This window comes from Zeugodacus cucurbitae, chromosome 4 (genome assembly GCF_028554725.1).
Source record: "Zeugodacus cucurbitae isolate PBARC_wt_2022May chromosome 4, idZeuCucr1.2, whole genome shotgun sequence".
NCBI lineage: Eukaryota > Metazoa > Arthropoda > Insecta > Diptera > Tephritidae > Zeugodacus > Zeugodacus cucurbitae.
The window spans coordinates 56,698,563-56,720,535 of record NC_071669.1 but is presented as its reverse complement, the minus strand read 5'-3'; the positions used below and the strand labels follow the sequence as shown (position 1 = coordinate 56,720,535).

The 21,973-nt window shown below is 34.5% G+C and overlaps 1 protein-coding gene across 9 annotated transcripts in view; it reads left to right on the top strand.

Annotated features, from left to right (window-relative positions):
• LOC105220908 (potassium voltage-gated channel protein Shab) overlaps positions 1-21,973 on the top strand; it is a 199,976-nt gene that overhangs the window by 16,674 nt on the left and 161,329 nt on the right. The gene's annotated exons all lie outside the window — the stretch shown is intronic.

The window sequence follows — 21,973 nt, the reverse complement described above, 5'->3', positions numbered from 1 at the left end:
ATCAGAGGAACCTTTGCCTATATTTAAAAAATTTGGGCCAGTCGATTTTTACGAGATTCCTTAAACGAACATTTCACCAGCAAAATCATAAACCATAGAACAAGAACAGGTAGTAATTACTTAGGGTCTGAACCGATCTATAGGGTGGATGCATTAGAATCTCCCAACTAAGCTCTCGGAGCTTCTGTCGAGTCATTGACGATTTGTGTGACCTGTTGGAATACAGTTTCTGTCCTATTGGCCAAAGCTGTCCACTTCTGAGCTATTGCTTGCATCAGACGATCCAATTGCTAATAGTACTGGTACTTTTTAAGAGTTTAAGATGATTCCCAATCCCACCAAACACATGGCAAAACCATCCTGACTGAAATTGAACTGACACAGACTCAGAGAGCAGACTCTTGATAATGCTGAGAAGTTCAAAAAATGTTCGGTGTTTAGCTTGGAACCATTTTAGAAGAAATCCTCTCACCATACTGCTGTAGAGGTTGCATATTTATTTCAAATGTTCCAATATGAAATATTGGAGACTAAAGAATCAAGTAATAGTATACGAAGATGGATTATGTTATGAAAATGATATATGATACAGCTAAAGGGCTTTACCAGTGTAACCCTTGAACAATTAGGAGATTTTTGTGAATTTTTTTAAAGAAAGTACTCGATCGAATGTTTCGAAGTATTTTGAACATATTAAGGTATATTTTCAGCTATAATTTAAGATTTTTATTTACAAAAAAATTTAAAAATAAAGGAGTTAACAAAATGTAGTAGTTCTGAAAAAATTTACAATTTTCAACCATTCAAAAAATGGGTCATTATATAGTAAATATATTCAAGAATACTCAGTTTCAATTTGAAGTGGATCGGTCATTTTCTCGTTGAGTTATTTGGAAAATGTCATTTCGAGAAAAACGCGTTTAAAGTTTCAACTAATAAGGTTTATATCGACAAGCGGTCGCTCTTTAGAACGCTGGCAACTCTGTTAGTCTTAAATATGACAGGAAGGATAAACGAAACAATGGTTGTGTTCGATTCGACATTTCTCTGTGGCTCTCTTATCAAAAAATCTACATGGAAATGCAACAAAAAAGTTGAATACGATGCAAGCGAGTATACCGATGCGTCAATAAAATGGTATAATCGCTATTTTCAATGCTGACAAGTTAATTTGACCATTTTAGACCAATTTTACCATTGAACCTAAGATAGCTAATATCTAGGGAGTACTGTTGGGATGTGATTTTTTATGGACTCTAGTAATAATCACTATAGCCTTCTTTTTTGGTTGTTGTTGTTATTGTTTTAACAATTATCCAGCCATGCTGAAACGGAAGGTATAAGTCTATTTGTCGTCGAGGTCCTCTAACGAGAGGGCCAGGAGACGTCCTGTTTCGATGGAGTCGAACCAAAGGGAAAGAGGTGTTAGATGAGTTGGGTTCGTTGCAAAGTGGTTACTAGTATCATGCGTGGACTCATTGCATGCAGTTCTTTCTTTTACGATTTCACAGACTTATACACACTATATAATTGTAAATATGTATTCATTTAGATTCCATCAACGAACTTTTTTTAATTTAACCTACTTAATGTATATGCTTCTTTTTCATTACATAAAATCTCAATCCAACAAATAAATCTAATAAGACGACCCATGTGTCCTTGCTTTGCGTGATTTTAATGCAAACTTGGCGAAAATTTAAGCACAACCGAGGCATAAGCGAACCAATCATAAAGGCTTAAGTACAAGAAACAGGATACACTCAGCATAACGGACCTTTTTACAGGCGCAAAAACAAAAACAAAGAGACATAAAACTATTTTCCTGATGACAATCACGTGTGTGAGTGGGTGTGTATGTTTGTAACAAAGGGTAGTCGAGTATCACGAAAACACAATAAAACTTTCTCCATTTGGCGACTAAGTACGAGCAGGCAAATATAATATTTACTTTCATTTTCGCTCGCCGCTCTACTTGCTTTTCGCCGACGTTGTAGTTTGTTTCATAAGTGCTTTTGCTGCCGGGTCTCTCTCATATTAATAGCAGATAATATGCGATGTACAAGCATATTTACTTTGCTTTTGGAATTAGTATGTTTGTATGTATGTGTGTGTGTCCTCTTGTTTTTATATTCATTTTCTGTTTATTTGTTGTTTTGTTGGCATTGTTATCGTTTTCTGTCCACCGTTGCTGTGGCAGCCAATGCTCATTTATTAGTGTTATTGGGTTGTTTGAACCCAACCAACCAAGCAGCCTCCACCTACACCGATTCACCGATTACAATGCGCTCCAATTGCTATCCGCTGCTACAATGACAGGGTGGCAGCGCACACATACAACAACAAAAACACTCGAACGACATGCCATGCCATACACGAGCTTGTCAAAGGATATTATTATCTATTTGGTATTTTGTACTGTACTGTGTCTCCACTTATCCGCTATTCTCATGCACCCGCTTGTCAGCGCTTGCTTATCCTTTTCATAATTCCCTTTTATTTTTACCATTTTTTATATCTTTATTATGCCAATTGTTATTATGTTTTTCATGTTTTCATACATTCATCAGAGAAGCTTGGAAAAAAAAGCGCAACAAAACTTGTCCCCTTGATTGAACTCAGATAACTGAGAGTGTGTTTTCATATTTTGTTCGAATATGTGTAATTTGACCCTTTGTTATTTCGGGGATTTCAGGATTATACAACTCATCTTTTTTGATATTTTGTATAGATCGGCATTGAGTGGTATCTCGAAGCTTTATTTAAAAAACTGATGATAGTACACTTTTGCCTCTTTATGAAATGAAAACACAATATTGTAAAGCTGAAACCACAGTGAAGTGGAAGCTTAAGTTCTGTCATTGAGTAAAAAAACTCAGAAGGGAAGAAATCTCTAATCATCTATTAATCCAGTTAAAGTTTCTTCCTCTTACTTTCGGATAGGCGTCTTAATGTATGCTGATAAAAGGTTGTGTAAACCCCTTAACCTTAATCTCAATTTTGTTATCCCTGATATACACTGAGGTCTTTGAAAGTTGCAACCCAAGAGTACTTCAATTTTGTATTTATCATTTATGGAGTTTCAACGCAGTATCCTCAGAGTGATGGTTCAATACCTAAATCGGTTAAATCGGTTGCGTTGGAATAGAAATTTGTTTTCTTCCCAGTTCCTGTGAAAGTACATTCGATGCCATTATATATGGAACTCGATTTCTTTTACACCACGGGCACGCTTGCAGAAGTCCACACGCTGAATGCAATTTTAGACAAGTTTTCAAGCATAAATCGGGCGATACTGCTGCAATTTCACGTTCGATATTCGTACGAAGTTCATCAATCGTCGCTGGCTTGCTGGCATAGACCATAGACTTGACGTAGCCTCATAGGAAACAGTCTTATGGTGACAAATCGCACGCCCGAAGAGGCTAATTGATTTGGCCATTTCGTGAGATAACATGTTCACCAAACTTGGTTTTCACTAAATCGATTGTGACATTCGCTGTGTGGCTTGTGGAACCACATATTGTTCAAGTCCATATCATCCAATTCGGGCCAAAAATATTCGGATAACATTGAGCTATCAGACAGGACGATTATGACGACCATAAATTGGACTTAAAGTTGAGGCTACTGACTCCGAATTTCGGTAGTAAATTTTAATAATTTCGACTCGTTGTTGGATCATATATCTTTCAATGATGAAATGTCAAACTATACTGAAGAGAAATGTCAAAAAAGCTGGAAAATATATGTCGTTGTTTGCTGTACCTGTCGGTCTACTTTTTTAGCGTCATCGTCCCTTTTGAAAAACCCTTTATCTTGGGACGCTGGACTTCTATTATTAGTAGACACTATTTGTACTAGAAAGGGCCTTCTTTCGTAATGTAGTATGTTTCAGAAATCACTAGAAGCCTAAGATCGATCGGATTGAACCTGATTTGAAAAATTTTGCTTGGGCTAAACAACTCAATCTGTAGAGTTTTAATCCGTGTCATATTGAGTAACGAATTTCCGATATATTATAGTCCAATAATGTTTGTAATTAAAATTGGGGAAACAGGTATAATGAAACTGGTATAACATAACTTTCTGAAAAGAACTGTTATAGAGTCTAATTTACATAGGGATGAGAAATGAAGAAATGCAATGATTTCAAAAATATTTGAAATACCAAAAGGTATGGTATAGGACTTTCGAAATATTCTGTTATATGCTAAATATTTTGTAGACCTAATACCAAAAGCTAAGCCATAAATAATAGGCATTTCAATGGTAAGCAGTTATGAGTATTTTATCTTTTCATAAAATACCCAACGAAACAAATATTGGAAAACCATAAATTTATATCAACCTAAGCTGCATTAAACAAATTGTCAGTTAGTAGATATGACACAATGACATTGTGATGAAATGATAAGAATATTTTTTAAAAGATAAACGATAATGAACCGCTGCATGTTGTTCTCCGCAAACCATAAATTAGTTAAGCTTTAAACACTGATTAACTAGGTACACTTGCACCGGTATTATATGTCGATATAAGTGGAAGCATAATTTCAAATTTTCGAGAATACTCCATCAAATAGAAGATTTGCAATAAATATGTAATAGTTTTTTATGACAAGTTTTCGTATATGCATATAATATTAGGGTTTTTGAGATTAGTCAATATCTGGAGTTAGAAAGCTTTTCGAATAACAAAATTCCTGTTGTTGATTACGTTAAACATGTTAATCTTAATAAGATTATAAAATAATTCACAGAACTTGAAAACTAATAATTTTATTTATAATAAACCGTTCCTGGAACAAAAAACCCCAGTCGTCAGAACACAGATCTAAAAGCTTCCAGAAATTTTGAAGTATTAGAAAAAAGGACTGACCTGGTATCAGTACACTCACGTGTTTATCGTTCGTCGACTTATTATTGCTGAAAAGTATTTGAGAAAAACTGAAATCTGATGTCGTGGGATTATTTTCTGACTATATAAACCCATATTTTGTGTAAGAAGATGTATAAGTGAAAACTCTATGGGGGAAACAGCTTTAAATAAACAGTTGGAAATTTTGCAGAGATCTAACGTCTTTGGAGTCATCGGGACCTTTCAGAGCACACAAACTTTGCTATTGAATCTAATGTTGCAGATAGTTCTTACTGACTTTACTAGTCAAATCGTGATAATTTTTAATGCCGTTTCGGAGATGGATGAATATGTTGGAGGTTGAGCTCATTTAACGGACTTTTCCCCTTTCTTAAGTTTAAGCATACTGCATGAGGGTGTTCCTCGTTGACGTGGTATAACGATATCATAAGACTAAGATGCTGTACAGAAATAGTCTGGAGAGGTTTTTGAATTTCCCATAACTATGTTTAGGAATTAAGTTAGGTTATATGAGTATAGATATGATATCTCCCGAGACTTTATTCGGGAGCACAGTTCCTCTGCATGTTTCGGAACAATTGATTCCCAAAATTTTACTTTTAGTGCATTCTAATTCTACAATGCACCTTTCGTTGAGCCGATAAAGTTGAGTTGCTATAAGCTATTAACTCACCCCCCTCTACTAATGTGAGCCATGAAGTAAATGTCAATAACTAATTACGATATTTAGGCTTCTGCGTGAACAATCTTAATGTATTGGCACAATTAGATTAATTAACCTGAAAAGCTCACAACAACAACAACAAACTACAATAAATACAAATGATAATAATAACGAAGCACTCAGTGCGCACAAAGCAACACCAAAAGTTCTGATTTCCTTTCATTGCCTAATGTAACCCAAAGAGTCAAATCGATTTTCTTAATGGAACTTACTTGTTATTGTTTTATTACAACTTCATTTGTGTGTGATCATAGATTGTCGCTGCTTGGCTTACTGATTTACAATTCGAAGCTAATCCACAAATACCAAAGCTCTAATGGGGAATGCTTGAGAAGCAGCTTGAGAGGCAAAGTGATGCCAAAGCGTTTGCTAAGACAGTAACGGTAACATTACCGACATTGTTGACGCCAGCGACTACTTTAACGGCACAACTGACAAACAGACACACACAAAGAAGCTTCTAAGACACATTTACAACTAAATAATATATGGAGTAGAGTTGCAGAGGATCAATAGTTGGCAAAACGCCGAATGCATTTACGCTGCCAGCAAACACACACACACACATTAGCAACTCTGTCAACACACACTCTCTTCCATATAAGTATGTAAGCACATTAGTGAACACACAGGCTTTGAGTAAACTAACTACTGGCAGGCACACAACAAATTGCTTAGCAAATGAGGGTAAATATCAACAACAAAACGACAAACAGACCCCAAAAATATAACAACGAGATAACAGTAAACATTCATACGCTTTGTCTTCCGCAGTGGTTGTATATATAGAAACGGTATAATATCAAAGTATTCATTTGCTTTGTCTCGCTCTCTTATCTGCAAAATTGTGTTAAATGAAGTTCACATTCATACCTCGGCACACCCTCTACCCTTATCCTTTTGTTCGTTCTGTGAAGTTGTTTTTCATAAAAGTTATAAAAGATACAATATGAACTGTTTTGTAATTTATTTAGCTATCAAAAGCTACAAGCAATTATGTGTTTTTTGCTACTGTTGACACAGTTAGTACAATAGTAAACAGCGGCGGCCATTGAAAAAGGGATAGCGGAAAAAAGTGTCTAAAAATGGCGAGGAGTGTCATTTTCGCGTTGATTTCAAACTCTAAAACCGTTATCATTGTACCAATTCTTAAATGTAGGTCTTTGTCTTTTTAAGTAGACCTATAAGGGGCTATACCAGTGTAGCCCATTAAAAATTAGGCGATTTTCGTGAATTTTTTAAATGAAAGTAATCGATCGAATGTTTCGAAGTTTTTTGGACATAAGAAGGTATATTCAGCTATATTTTAAGATTTTTTTTACAAAAATATTGAAAACAAGTAAGGAAGTCCTAAGTTCGGGTGTAACCGAACATTTTATACTCTCGCAATTTATTTATTTAACTTTATTTATATTATACGAGTATAATACACAATTTGACCCACATATTCGTCATATATATTGTATAAAGTCCATTGAAAGTTTGAAACCATAATATTAGGTTAGAAGCACCGAGGTCCTCGTGTTCGATATATGGGGCCTTAAAAACCTATGGTCCGATTTCGGCGATTTTTAGAATGGGGCTGCCACACTATAAAGGTAGTATTTGTGCAAAGTTCTGCACCGATCTCACTAGTACTTACTTTATATATTGTAAAGTAAACGATTCAGATCGGCTTCAAAGCTCATTATGGTTGTGAAGCGATTTGGCCTATTTTCACAACATATCATTGGGATGTAATTAAACTATTACAAACCAAGTTTCATTGAAATCGGTCGAGTAGTTCCTGAGATATGGTATTTGACCCATAAGTGGTTGACGCCAAGCCCATTTTCCATTTTGTAAAAAAATCTGAGTGCAGTTTCCATCTGCCATTTCTTGTGTAAAATTTAGTTTTTCTGACGTTTTTCGTTAGGGAGTTAACCCACTTTTAGTAATTTTCAACCTAACCTTTGTATGGGAGGTGGGCGTGGTTATTATCTAATTCTTACATTTTTGGACTGAATTACGAAGTGGCTAAAAACAACGACTGCAGAAAGTTTGGTTTATATAGCTCTATTGGTTTGCGAGATATGTACCAAAAACTTATTTGGGGACGAATAACCCCATATCTAACTCGTTTAGTTTTGGGTGTTACAAACAACCGTTATGTGAACAAAACTATAATACTCTCTTTAGCAACTTTTGTATTGAGTATAAATATCAAAAATTAACAAAATGGCGTAGTTCTGAAAAATATGTAACTTTTAGGTAAAAAAATGGTCGCTTTTTAACAGCCAAATTGACAATTTTCAACAAATCATATAATAAATATAATATATTCAAGAATACGCGGTTTCAATTTGAAGTCCATCGGTCAATTTCTCGTTGAGTTAGGCTGTCAGCAATTTTGAAAAATGTTGTTTCGAGAAAAACGAGTTTAAAGTTTTACCTATAGAGGTTTATACCTGACCTTGCCGATTTCACAGGATATTTTTGAAAGTATAAACTAACGATTAAACAAAATAAAACCGATTTTTTGAAAGTGTCAGACTGGTATAGCCCCTTAAAAGCATTTTTTAGCAATTTCTTGACCACAACGCCATCTATAGTTAGAACTTGCGTGGATTTAGGTACCAAAAAAATATTCAAAAATGTTACTTTTGCCTTAATTTTCTCGCTACTTGTCGTAAAAAATGCCTTTTCTTCGACAAAATTAGAGTTCTTGAGCTTTCAAGACTCTTTTCTCTTTAGTGTGAAATATGAAGATCGGCATCCTAAATGAAGCTCTGGTCTGTGGATGTACTATTGGACTTTTTGAAAATGCAGGAAATGCTTTTTTTACACCAACAGTGTTAGTTCGAAATAATCTGAAGAATTTAATGATTTTTCCGGGAGTCTTTACACAGATCTCTGCTGGCTTTTGGTTAATCAATTAAACAATTGCTAAGTTTTTGAGTATAAGAACACTGAATTCTTCCAGATCAAATGTTCCATAATCCATATAATTATCACAATTACTTCATAAAACTTTATTCTGGACTTTTTCAGAGACAGATATTATGAAATCAATACTAATAATTTATAAAATTTTTCATTTTATTGAGATAAACGCTTTTCTTAATATTGGGAAAGATTTTGATTATAATCCCATAAAATACTCATTAAAATTTCATTTATAAAAATCATGACAGATTCGTTATCTTGAAAATTCTCATCCGTCCCCATTTCAACGCACACCAAACGGGGTACGTGTTTGTAAAAGTTCTCAAGTGGAGGTAAGCTTTTTGAAAGGATTGCCAGATTCACGTGGGTGATGGTAGTGCCATACTCCCCCACTCCGCTGCAATGACCATACTTACTTTGTTGGCATATTTTGCACAAAAGAAGTTAAGCAGTAGCAAAGTAGGTAAAAGACATAAGCATTCACCATACTCAACACATATGTTCTACTTACAAATACATTTATTTGCCATAACGGGTTTTATTTTTTGGCAATCACTATGTGCTTTCGAAAGATGTCGTTGAGTATTTTTTTGGCGCTCTTTAACCTTTCGTTTGTATTGTGTGGGTGGAGAAACACGTGCAGATTGCAATCGCACGATATTGTCGTCACGCTCAAATAAGTGCTTGCGTGAAAGAACGAAATTAACATGTGATAGTGAAACCAACTAAATTTTTAATGGAGTTATTTAAGTTGTTTTGATGTCTCTTTGACCTCACCTTGAGTTACATTTCCACTTTTCCGTTTATTACGATATTGTGACAAATTTAAGTAACCTGGTTTTGATTTCGTTTGTTTATAGAGATTCTTAAAGTGTTGAGTACTCTTAATAAATATAGAATTTTTTCCACATATAATTTTTATATCAAAACTAATACTTATTAAATGAGATCAATATAAATCAAGCTCCCAGATATTAATCGATTACTATCGAAATCTATTTACTGCCGAAATTCGGAGTAAAAGAGGTAGGAGTTTAAGAGGGCTGCGTCCATCGTCCTGTCAGATCAACATTATGGGCCGGAGGCGTTATTAAGCCGTACTTCTTCGTTGATGGATATGGACATGGACACTATGTGGTTCCAACAGGACGGCGCCACAAGCCTCACAGCGAATGTCTCAATCGATTTAATGAAAACCGAGCTTGGTGGACGTGTTATCTTTCGAAATGACCCAGTCATTTGGTCACCTCGGTCGTGAGATTTGACGCCGTTAGACTATTTCCTGTGGAGGTACGTCAAGTCTATGGTCTATGCCAACAAGCCAGCGACGATAGATGAACTTCGTACGAATATCGAAGCAGTAAACCGTCGAAAATTGGGTTCAGAGGCTGGACTGCGGCAAGCATTCCCGTGGTGGCCATGCTAAAGAAATCGACATCGGAAATCGAGGAATTAAGAATTTCATACATATTGCTCTGGGATCCTGTTCTGAAAGACTATGAAGATAGATAGAGCCTCAGTTGGAGTCAAAGAGTTGAGCCTTAGATTGATTGAATATTCAAAAATATAATACCGCTAGGTCGCGCTGTGTTAGGTTACTTCGGAAATTCATGAAAAATACCTTCTAACTTTGGGTCTCTAAGTACTAATGCTAAAATATATCCCATACTTTAATTAAAACGTCGGAGTGATATTATCTTCACTCTCTCTCTCTCTCTCTTTTGCATTGCATCTTCGCTAACATATGTTTATACACCTACAGAGATATTCATGCAAATTGCCAAGTAACAATTGCTGACGCCTAGCAATTATAGTCAGCAGCCGCAGCAAAGAAAGGAACAAAACGGCACTTAACCAATTTATTCATGTCTGTTTAGTGTTGCGGTTGAGCTAAGTAAATATTCATCATTCATTACCAGGTTGCTGTCGTTGTTGTTGTCATTGTAACAACTTCTTCTTGCCAACCATACCAAAGTTTGAGGAGCAATGCGTACTACAACAATAACAGCAATGTCGACATTGACCACAACAGCGGCTGCCAACACATTCATCTTCGCATGTTTTGGGCGAAGCCGTCAAAGGATGTCCAGGGGCGTATGTACGCTTAAGACCACACAGAGCGGTCGCTCAGCCTTAGATTTCGGTTTGCATTCATTTGCTAATTTAGTGCGACGTGTAAAGTAGCTCATCATCGACTAGTATACATCGCTTAAAATTGATGACAACCACAAAACTTTGTAGATTAATGATCTAATTTTCGTGGTAAATTATGCGCTGTTAACCACAATCGTTATGCACTGCAGTTGTTGTATGAATGATGTGCTCTCGTGTTGATGCGTTTATCATGCGGAAGTGTTTACCTAACAGCAGGGAAATGGAAGGAGATAGTGAATTGCACATGTGACAAAGATAATGACAGACAATTTGATTGTGTGCTTTCGTACACACAAACCGAATGTTTATTATCAGTTAGTAACGAGGATGTTCGTATAGTAACCATATAGCTTTTTTCGAATTTATATTTATAATAAATATAGTCAGTTTTTCTCTTTCTGCTTCCTTAAGCTTAAACTAAAATTTCTCTCAATAAGCTTTAACTTTCCCTGTTTCATTGGGTCTGACGAGAGATCGGACTTTATATCCATTTACTTCGATTCAGAAAGGTAGAAGAGCTTTTCAATGAATGGTTCAATGCTCAAGCGATTTACCAGAAACACTAATCGACTCTCAAAGGACTATCCAATATTTCAACAGAATCGGTAGATTAATTCTCGATAATAATAAAGTCGGTTGGCTGACTTAGTAAAAATAGTTTTGAAAAACACATTTAAAGGTTTGAGTGACAGCACAGATACCCTGGAACTAACAACTTCTTCAAACTGGAACTTTAAAACTATTACACGGATCGACTTCGAAACAATCCACTCAGACCCTCAGCAAGGTGAAAAGTTCTATATATATATATATATGAGTTATACCTGACCAGGTTAGTTAGGTTAGGTTAAGGGGTAGATCTCTGTAACTGCAGAGAATCTCACTTAGACAGATTCGAATGCCTTTTGTGACATCCGGAAAACACCTAACAGATCACTAAAACCCTTGTGATACGACAACATAATAATAATAATGTTCTTAAGTCGGCTAATGTCAATTATAGTCACTTCACTGGGTTCGCCGACGATGTACCCACCGAAGTGCTTTAACCTAAGTCTGGCGAATGCTGGATATTGAAGGGGAAGTGCTTGGATGATTCCTCTTTGTCTTCCTCCAAACAGCTTTGGCAACTAGCGTGATCTGACTTGATCCCTAGCCTCACCACGTGTGTGTCAATTGAGCAATGACCAGTAAGCACTCCAATGATTGCGGAAAGATGAACCTTACTAAGCAGCTGTAAGGACCGTTTTCGATGCACTGCGGGTCAAAAAGACTGCGCGGGTGCTGGTTGTTCTCCAGCGTTTGGCGAGCTTACTCGAAGTCAGTGTGTCCAGCGTTCTAGCGCTCGGACTACGTTTTCATTCCGGCGTCGACGTTGTTAGCGTACTCTCTATTGCAAGCTGATCCGCTTCCAGCGATTCCGTGGTGGGTACCCACATATGTCGGATTATAAAGTAGTTTGAAGCTACTGATAACGATGTTAGACACTCCCTTACTAGCTTAGAGCGTACTGTCATCGAATCCAAGGACAGTATTGTCGCTCTGCTATCGTAGTGAATACACACCTCTCTGAAGGATGCCGCACTTCAAAGCAGTATATCTACCTCAATATATATCTGATCATCGTGAGACTAAAAATTTCTCGGATGTCTACTGTTGAAGTTAGGAAAGAATTATCTCTAGACTTTTTTCCGAGCAAAGGTGGAAACACATTGTATCTCATAAGCTCAGACTTCTAGAAAAATTCCGTCAAGTCAAACATCACTTAACACATAATAAATGAGCTCGAGATGCTTGAACTTGCACTAAAAATAAAGATTCTTCTCATTTTCAACCAAAATTTTAACTAAACAGCAGGTCCATATCAATGTCACACCACAGCATAATAATAATAACAAACATCTCTGTTTCTTGGCCTAATAAATTCGCTGAAATATACTATTGTTGACTTAATTAAACAAATATTTGCCGTTTGCTGGCAGTTAATTACCTTTTCGTATGGCGATTAACTTGTTAGACGAACTAATTATTTGTTGGTGTGAAAATTTAATGAAGTGTAATGATTTACTATGTTGTGATTTAGGCGATATTATTTATTAGGTAAGGCCGCTTAGAAAGCAATAAATGTGTGCCGAAATTTAATGAACTCGCAATTTGAAAAAAAAATTGTTGATAAGGGAGTTAAAAGACAATAAGGAAATAATAATTAAAATCAAGTTCTACAATTTCGTATTTTACTGTCTTAAAGCTAGCAGAAAATCTGGGATATTTCATTTAAACCATATGGTCCTACATGTCGTATGAGTAACTTTATGAATATTCGCGCAACTTTTACCAACTGCATGCCGTTCATGAATTTAATAAATCTTATGTATGTCTATCATTCATTACAAAGTTAATTAAACTTGGCACAGCCTGCTTGAACAAGCAAAACACTAACTATCATAACTGCGATATTAAGCAACTCAGTCGTGTGTGCAAACAAAGCAAATGTAATTATGGCAAATGCAAACGCTGCACAGACAACATTGTCCTGCAGCTGTAAATGCAGCTAAGTATTATCAAAACAGCCTCAGCCTACTTTTGCTGTGAAATTTTGAAAACAAAGCAGCAAACGGCTCATAACGGCATATGAAGTGACACAAGGTAAACACTTAACAATGCCAAAGCATAAGCTTAAACCATTCATGCGAGCGACAGTACAACTATATGACTATATAACTGTATAGATGTATGTATGTGCAACATGTGCAACAAATGACAGCCGACGGTTGTGGTTGCTGCAATAACTAGCACAGCTTACATATGTTGGTGTATTAACTAATGTGCTAGGCCTACTTGAAGCGTAAATGCAATACAATGGCTGAACAACTTGTTGTGTTGCAGGCTGTGGCAATAAATAGTCTCATGAGAGATAAACCGCTGAATGCATGTGCGTAGTCAAAGGTAGTGGTAGCAAGTGTGTTATTATATTTGTAAATTACACCCACCATGTTGGAAATATAATTATTGCAAGATATTTAAAAAATTAAAAAAAATTTTAAACAGGTGGCAACCATTTACAAAAATATTTCTGATAACCTTGAAAATTTGTAGAGATTTTGCATACATTTTTTTATTAAAATGTATAAAAAAAAAATTTTAACAGGTGGCAACCTTATTTCCAAATATTTTCAGTTTAACTACTACTACTTTGTATTTCTTAACTTTTTATATCAATAATGTATTTTTTAAACTTATCTCTTTAATTTTATTACAATTTATAAGAAAATTTTTAAAAAGGTGGCAACCTTATTTAAAAATATTTTCGATTTAACTACTACTACTTTGTATTTTATAACTTTTTATATCAATAATTTATTTTTTAACTTATCTGTTTTATTTTATAACAATTTTCAAACGGGTGGCAACACTCATAAAAAATTTTAATGACAGTTTTTCTTTTCATTCCTTTGATAATTGCTAAATTAATTGAGTGTTATTTTATTTTACAAATTTTTTCTTTATTAAATTTTTGAAATAGGTGGTTTTATAATTTTTTAGCTCGTCTGTTTTATTACATTAAAATTTTCAAACAAGTGGCAACACTAAATTTTTTTTATTTTTATTTTTTTTCATTCTATAATAAATTGTTTATTTTGCGTTGTTACTTCATTTAATAAACTTTTTGCCTTCAATAAAATTTTCAAACAGGTGGCAACGTTCAACAAAATTTTGCACTATTAAAATTCTAAAGCCTCTTTCATTTTTAGTGTTTTTGAAAATCAAGTTTGTAAACTTAACTTTTCTAAAACAGGTGGCAACGCTCTTATTTTGTTCTTAAAGTTTTAATAAATCACAGTTTCTCTACGCGAATATTTAATCTTTTTCATTAAAAATCTTTAAAAGAGTAAAAAGTGACTTTTGATACAGTCACATTTGTGTTCCATGGATACAAAAATATTTTCCCAGCACCCACTTGTTGTTGTTCAGCATTTACTTACATATATATTTTCCTATGTGGCATGTTTTCTTTTCATTATTGCAATTCATATTACTTTTCCGTTGTTTTTTCTCCTTTTTCTTTTAATCACACGCTCGTTTTCACTTTTACATGTTTTCACACTCGTTCCATCAGCAAAGGCACTCAAGTGACTATGTGGGTTTTCCGCATGCATTACATAACGGTATGTTAAAGAATGTTGTCACTTGTTCTTCTTGTTCACAGTTGTTGTTGCGTGCCCTTGCCGCGGGGTCTATCATGTGCTGACTGTCACTTGTGTTGACGGTAAAGCGACAAGAAAATTGTGCTAAAGTGCGAATTAAGAATTTAATCAGCAAAATAATAGAATATGAGTTAATTTAGTGAGATGAGTAGACAGTGTTTGAAATGAGTCTTCGAATGTACGTAAAAAAAAATGGAAAAAATACATATATTAAATTCGGAAAATAGTTTGTGTTTTAAGAGATCTATTGGATTATTTTATTTTAGTTTTAACTTTCTATGAACCTTACCGTAGATGTCTTCTGCGTTAGTTGGTCTAAGCCATTATTTCATTATTATTATCAGTGCAAATATAAAGTCTCAAGAGATGATGCTTGAACAAGAAAATTTCTCGTTCAATAATCCATCCGATCTTAAACTCTCGTCGTTATTCTTAATAAGTCCAGGTCTCTAATTATGTTGAATATGACCCTACCCACATTTAGCTTGTACTTTTGTAAAGGAGGCGTTTTCAAAATGGCAAATTTAATACCTGAATATGGACTGATCGTCTATTACGAATAAATATTACAAGCAGAACTAGGTCTGAAGACGACGTCTCATAAAAAATAAGCCCGTATACTCGCTTTAGGTTTGAATTTGGCACTATAGTACTCTTTCACCATCCGGAGACGTTCCGAACATGTCCCATTTTAATCTCTCAATATAGGTGTAATTTTATATTGAGAGATATGCAAACTTGATGGATGTTGTATTCTTCAAACAAACGGTTTTATGAGCTCGACTTTTGTGACAAAATCTAGAATCATAACTGATATAAGGCCTGCTATAAATAAACTTTAATTAAAGAGGATAAAATGACGCCTTATAAAATAACACTAATAGCCTTTTCGCACAGGAGCTAATTGAACAATTAACCGGCATTTGTTCGATGGAAGCGCTGATTTCGATCGATTTATCATAAAAAATAATAATCACAAAATGAAAATCTTATTTTTCTACATTATTTTTTAATCGAAAATCTCATTTTTCTCCATTGCTTTTTAATCGAATTTTAATCGAGTTGAAAATTGAATGCAACTCTGCGACAAAGAACATATTTGTAATTCCACTATTTTGTAATTACATACACGTTCTTTGTCTCCGAGTTATTGTCCAGTAGCAGTAATACTACTCGGGGGTAGATGCCGATGCTGGAAATTATTACAGTGGAACTTATTTATAGTGAACTTCCCTACAATGAAGCTCTCCCTATAATGAAGTAATTTTGAAGACACAGCTTTTTGGTTCTACTTTCGGTGCATTTTTGTCTCCTTATAATGAATTTCTATATAGTGAAGTTTTCTATATAATGAACAAATTTTACTGCTTGAAAATCAAGCTTCATACGTTTTTGTCTCCGTATAGTGAATTTTTTTAAATATGTTTTCGGTTACACTCAATTATTCGTAACTGTGTATTCTCAGAAATAAACGAAATGTAGAAATGTAATACGGGGAATCTCAAAATGAAAATACATACATATGTACATTGTAGTAGGAGTTCAGTTGTGTTAAGAAATTGAAGTAAAAATGACGCATCGAAGCACCACTTCACTTGAAAAAAAGCTATTAATTATTAACAAAATTAAAGAAGGGAAGGTATGAAAAAAAGATATTGCTAATCAGTTTGAAATACTTCCCAGCACTAAAAATGTAGAATGTAAATGGAAGAATGTAATTCAAACCAAACTTACTGATTATTTTAAATAAAATTAGAAAAGAAAAAAATGAATTTCTATATAATGAAGTCTCCATATAGTGAAGCGATTTTCAGGTCCCCTGCGAATTCACTATAAGGAAGTTCCACTGTATTAGAAAATAGAAATCAGCTGTTGAACAGCTGCTCGATTATCGAGTAGCCGATAGTGCGAAGAGCATAAACTGGTTTCTCAATTAAAATGTTAATTGATCAATTAAATTGGCTGTGCGAAAAGGCTAGGATGCAATAGATAATGTTTATGACAAGTGAGTGAGTGAGTGGTGAGATTCCATGAACTCATATGCGTACTAAGCAGATATTTCTAGGATTAAATATATACTTTAATAAAATGAACTAATTTATATCAACAAATATGATAATATTTCTGCCAAAACCTCAATATGAGCAAACATAAATCACTAACTGATTTAAAAATTGAAGAGCTCTCTTACATCGCGCAGAAAAACAAAAAATCATTGCTTATAAAAATTGCCGCACGCACCCATAATTTCAATTATGTACATAACTAGAGTAGGAAAGCGACCAATAGGGTAGAAAAAAACAAAACTTAATAAAAGTAATATTTTACCAACAGCCGGAAATGAAGAAAAATGGAGTGGCGGTGGAAAGGACAAACACACACAGTGGCAGCATAACGGCGCAACGGTGACGCCAAGTGACAGTGAAAAGCATTATTATTACCGTTACGTGTATAATTAATTATGCGTCGAGCAAGCGAACAGCAGTGCAAACGGAAAGCGAAAGGAAAAACCATACATATGGTCAGTCGGACATGAGCGATAACCACCAACAGCAGTGGCAGCAGCAGCAGGATATCGTGTGTAAGCATAAGGGCGCGCAGCAATAAAACAGCCAGGGGTTTTTTGAGAGCAATCATGAAACGCACATAAAGTTCTTCACTCGCACTCGCCTTAAGCATGTGTGTGTAGTGCTTTGCTGCTGCTTCTTCTTCTACTTTTTCTCTGCATTTCGTATTCTGCTGCCAGGGAGACCAATGACAGCGCGAAACCGTTACAAATGCAGGATACTTCGGTATATAAATATGCGTGTGTGTGTGCCTGCATTCATTAAACATTTGCACAGCTGGTGACTCAGCGGTGGTCATACAAGTACAGACCGAGACCACGTTCTCTATGTATTTTATATTTGTTGCATATACACATATATACACATACATATATATAGTAAATATAAACATATATGCCTTCTAACTCTAGCGCTGACATGAAAAAAAAAACGCTTGACCGTCGCGCGTACGTGAGTAATTATATAAATGAGTTTAACACTGCGACAATAGTTTACATTTAGTTATTATCATTGTTGCGCATAAACTGGGTGCACCACTTTGGGAATTACTTCATTACAAAACTGTTTGTTGCACGTTCAATTTATTTTCTATTTCAAAGTAAACCGTTATACATAAATGTTGTTGTTGTTGTTGTTGTAGCGGCATTAAATATTCACCCAACAATTTGGGTGAAAGCCGCCCTGATGTGAGTCCTTTGTTGGGCATAAATTCGACGCCTTTGAGTTTACCTTGGCTATCAGAAAAAGTCAACATGTGTATTATTTAAACCTGATAAACTCTGACCATTGCCACATCCACAAACTGGCGCAACCTGAAAACCTATAAACCATGAAATTCGGTACATAATACTTTCTGAACACCCTGACGACACGGATGGAAAATGAGATCACCTCGTATCCGGTTCCGGTAACATCATTTCCGGTTACCACATATCCGGTTCCGGTTGCTCCATTTCCGGTTCCGGTAACATCGGCTCCTGTATCAGCATACCCAGTTCCGGTTACCCATTATCCTCTTGGACTATTTCCGGTTCCGGTTTGCCTCATTTCTTGTTCCGGTAATCCAAAACACTTTGAATAGTCATAACTCTAATTTTATTTTTATTTTATTTTTGGAGATAGCGAAATAAGTAGTAGTTTCATTTGTGGAAAAATGGGAAATTGAAATCGGACTATAACTTTCGAAGGTCCCGGATATCGATCATGAAAAACTCAGTGCATTAGGGTATTTTTTCACCGAAAAGATCGGTCAATCTCTCAGATATTTTAAAGTAATTCAGAGGAAGTTATTTTCTTCTAATAGTGTGTCTCTGTTCCAAAAATTATTAAAATTGGGTCATAAATACCCTTAGCTCCCATATACCTAATTATAGTTTTTTCACGGTGGGATTTATTCCGGATATATCGGTTAATATGTGAGATATTTTATCAAAATTAAGTGAGCGTATAGTCTTAGATATAGTGTACTTTGGTGGTGAAAATGAGTAAACGAAATCGGTTCTGGAATTACCTCAGCCATACTATATATGATGGTTTTCGTTATTCTATTGGATCAATATATGGGTCAAATTGTGTGTTATATTAATAAAGAATACATCATCATTCTTCCTCTTACTACTGTGAAACCTCCGCTGCTCATTTCACCAGAACTATTTTCTTATTACAGTTCATATCATTCGAAGCATTTCCTACCGATTATTTAATGAAAATATGAAACATAATTGAAAATCCATAAACAAGCCAATTTTATGTTTCACTAGCAACTCATTAGCATTTTGAGTTTATTATTAATTCTGTGTATGATTATTCCACCGTTTCCAATGAAAAATAAACAAAAACTTTTTAGACAGCGAAAAGTGAAAATGCGTTCTACGAAATTCAAATTTATTCAATCAATTAGAAAAAAAAAAAACAAAAACTGAAAACTATAAATAATATGTTTGTAAATTTTTCAAAAATGATTTCAAGGTCAGAAACGTCATATTTCAAAGCTTTCAAGCCTATAGGGTAGCATTTTCCAGCATATTTTAATGAGCGCATGACAGCGATTTCCGATAAAATGAACACGATAAATTAAAATTTCGGTTTCAAATAGAACAACAATGCTACTACAGTAGAAGCATGTTGTTGTTGCGCCTATTCACGTTTCTATCATAATTAAATAAATGAAATCTTTGCGATTTTTTTTTTCAGTAGATTGCTTGTCTGCTGTTTACTTGTAAAATCAATCATTGTCTGAAATTGAAATTTTAATTAAACGAAAATAACACATCTTAAAATATTTGTATCTAAAATGGAGAGGAGCTCTTGCAGAAATCTGAAATAATTTTGAAATAATAAATATTATTTTTTGATGAGCATCTGTTTAGCAATAAATTACTTATGATGTTATAAATGTGGCATGTAAGCACATACATACATATATGTATGGTCAGTTTATATTGTTTTATATTCAAAACGGAAATTTCACACAGCGTATTCGTAAAAACTGTCAGAAAGTGCGAAGTTTTCAATGAGTTTCAATCAATCTACAAATCAACGCAATATGTTTCGTGTATGTCTTCGAAAATACAGTAATTTCCGATTCATTTCACTTCGAAAATTCCATAATTTTATTTGGTAAATTAACAGGAAAATTAAGTAAGTGTTACTTATGTAAATTGTATCCAATAATTTTTTACTGTATGTATTTTGAATAATAGGCAAGTACAGACCTTTTTTCTGTTTCTCAGTTCCCAAGTCGTAATTAGTATTTAATCTTAGGTCTTAATCAAATTGTTCTCTGTACAGCCTCAAAATGGATTTAAAATCGATTAATAACTGAGAGTTTCAATGATTCGATTAAGATTTGTTTTGTTTTATAAATATTTATTATCATTCGAAAGAACATTCCTTGACATTTATTTTTTAAAAATTATCTCCTTCAAATGTTGACCGCGGCTACGTCTCAGTTGGTCCATACGTTGAGACCAATTTTCAATGAGTTCGACTGGTAATTGGCGAATGACATGATGATGTATTGCTCCGAGGCCTGAATCGAAGCTGGATTGGCCGCAAAGACTTTAGACTTTACATAACCCCCTGAAAAAAGTCTTACGGTATGATATTACACGATCTTGGTGGTTAATCGACCGGTTCAAAACGTGAAATTATCTGCTCACCGAAGTCTTCCCTCAATAAATCAATTCAATGATGAGATATGTGGGTAGTGACGCCGTATTGTTGAAACCAAATAGTCGGGTCATGATGATAACGGTCGCCATTGACGGTATATTCTTACCGAGATAATTTTTGAAAAAATTTGGACCGATAATTCCAATTTTAATAATTTTCATTTAATTTTCAAATATCGATTATTCAATTTTGAGATTTTTTTTCTGGAACGATAGACGACTTGGGGTAACAAATATGTTGTTGAGACCTCTAGAAAGCATAACATTCGAATATAAGGAGTAAATAAAATCTTCAATTTTCTGTTTTATTCATGTTATTGATCTAGAAAGCATAACATTCGTATATAAGGAGTAAATAAAATCTTCAATTTTCTGTTTTATTCATGTTATTGATCTTCTTCCTTCGAAAGTAAGTACAATTTTTGATCAGAAAAAATTCAAGCTCAAAGTAATTTTGTAGTAAATAATAATAATTGCAACGTCTTTCTTATGATTAACAGAAAATAAAGGGACAAATTTCAACATATCGATAAATTGTGTTATAAAATATCGATATTTTTTTTCAAATATCGATTAATATTTAATATATCTAAAATTAGTACAAAAGACCGATTATTTTGTTTAAAATCAATTAATTCGGATGCAAAATATCGATTATTTAAAAAAAAAAATATTAATGAATTTTAGAAAAATCTATTAATTTTGATAAAATATCGATTAATTTTGGAACATAATATCGATAATTTTAATTAAAAGCAATCGACTAATTTTAGTACAGAAAATATACTAATTATTTTGGAATCTGATTCTAATCATAATCCAACTGGTTTAAGAATTTATCGTGAGAAAATGTGCTCTTGAAGCTGAAGGGTGTGTGTCTGAGCTTTCTCTGAAAATCTGACTTCCTGAATTCAAATGTTACAACTCTTAAATCTGTTCTTTAAAAACCCGCCGTACTCCACATCTTTGTCCGCAACTACAAAAATTTCGCATGATTGATTCCAAATACACGGTAAGAATCCGAGGAGAAGAAGAATACCTTGCAAATTACCTCATCATTCTGTGAAAGTGGAATGAATGATGCTGTAAGCGCACGCCCCACCCACATACCGCAAGCAAATTGTTTACTCTATTCAGAAAATGGAGCTGCAATAGAAATTAGCACCCCAGGTTACAACCTACTATCCCACTCCTCCTTGAGCCATCAATGTCCGGGGTGGCACATCCGTTTATTGATTTTCTAGCCGCCTAAGTGATAGTACTTGCGACTGTTTGTGTGTCTATATGGTGTGCGCTGCAATTGTGTATGGTCCCATGATGGGATATGCGCATTCGTAGCCTTT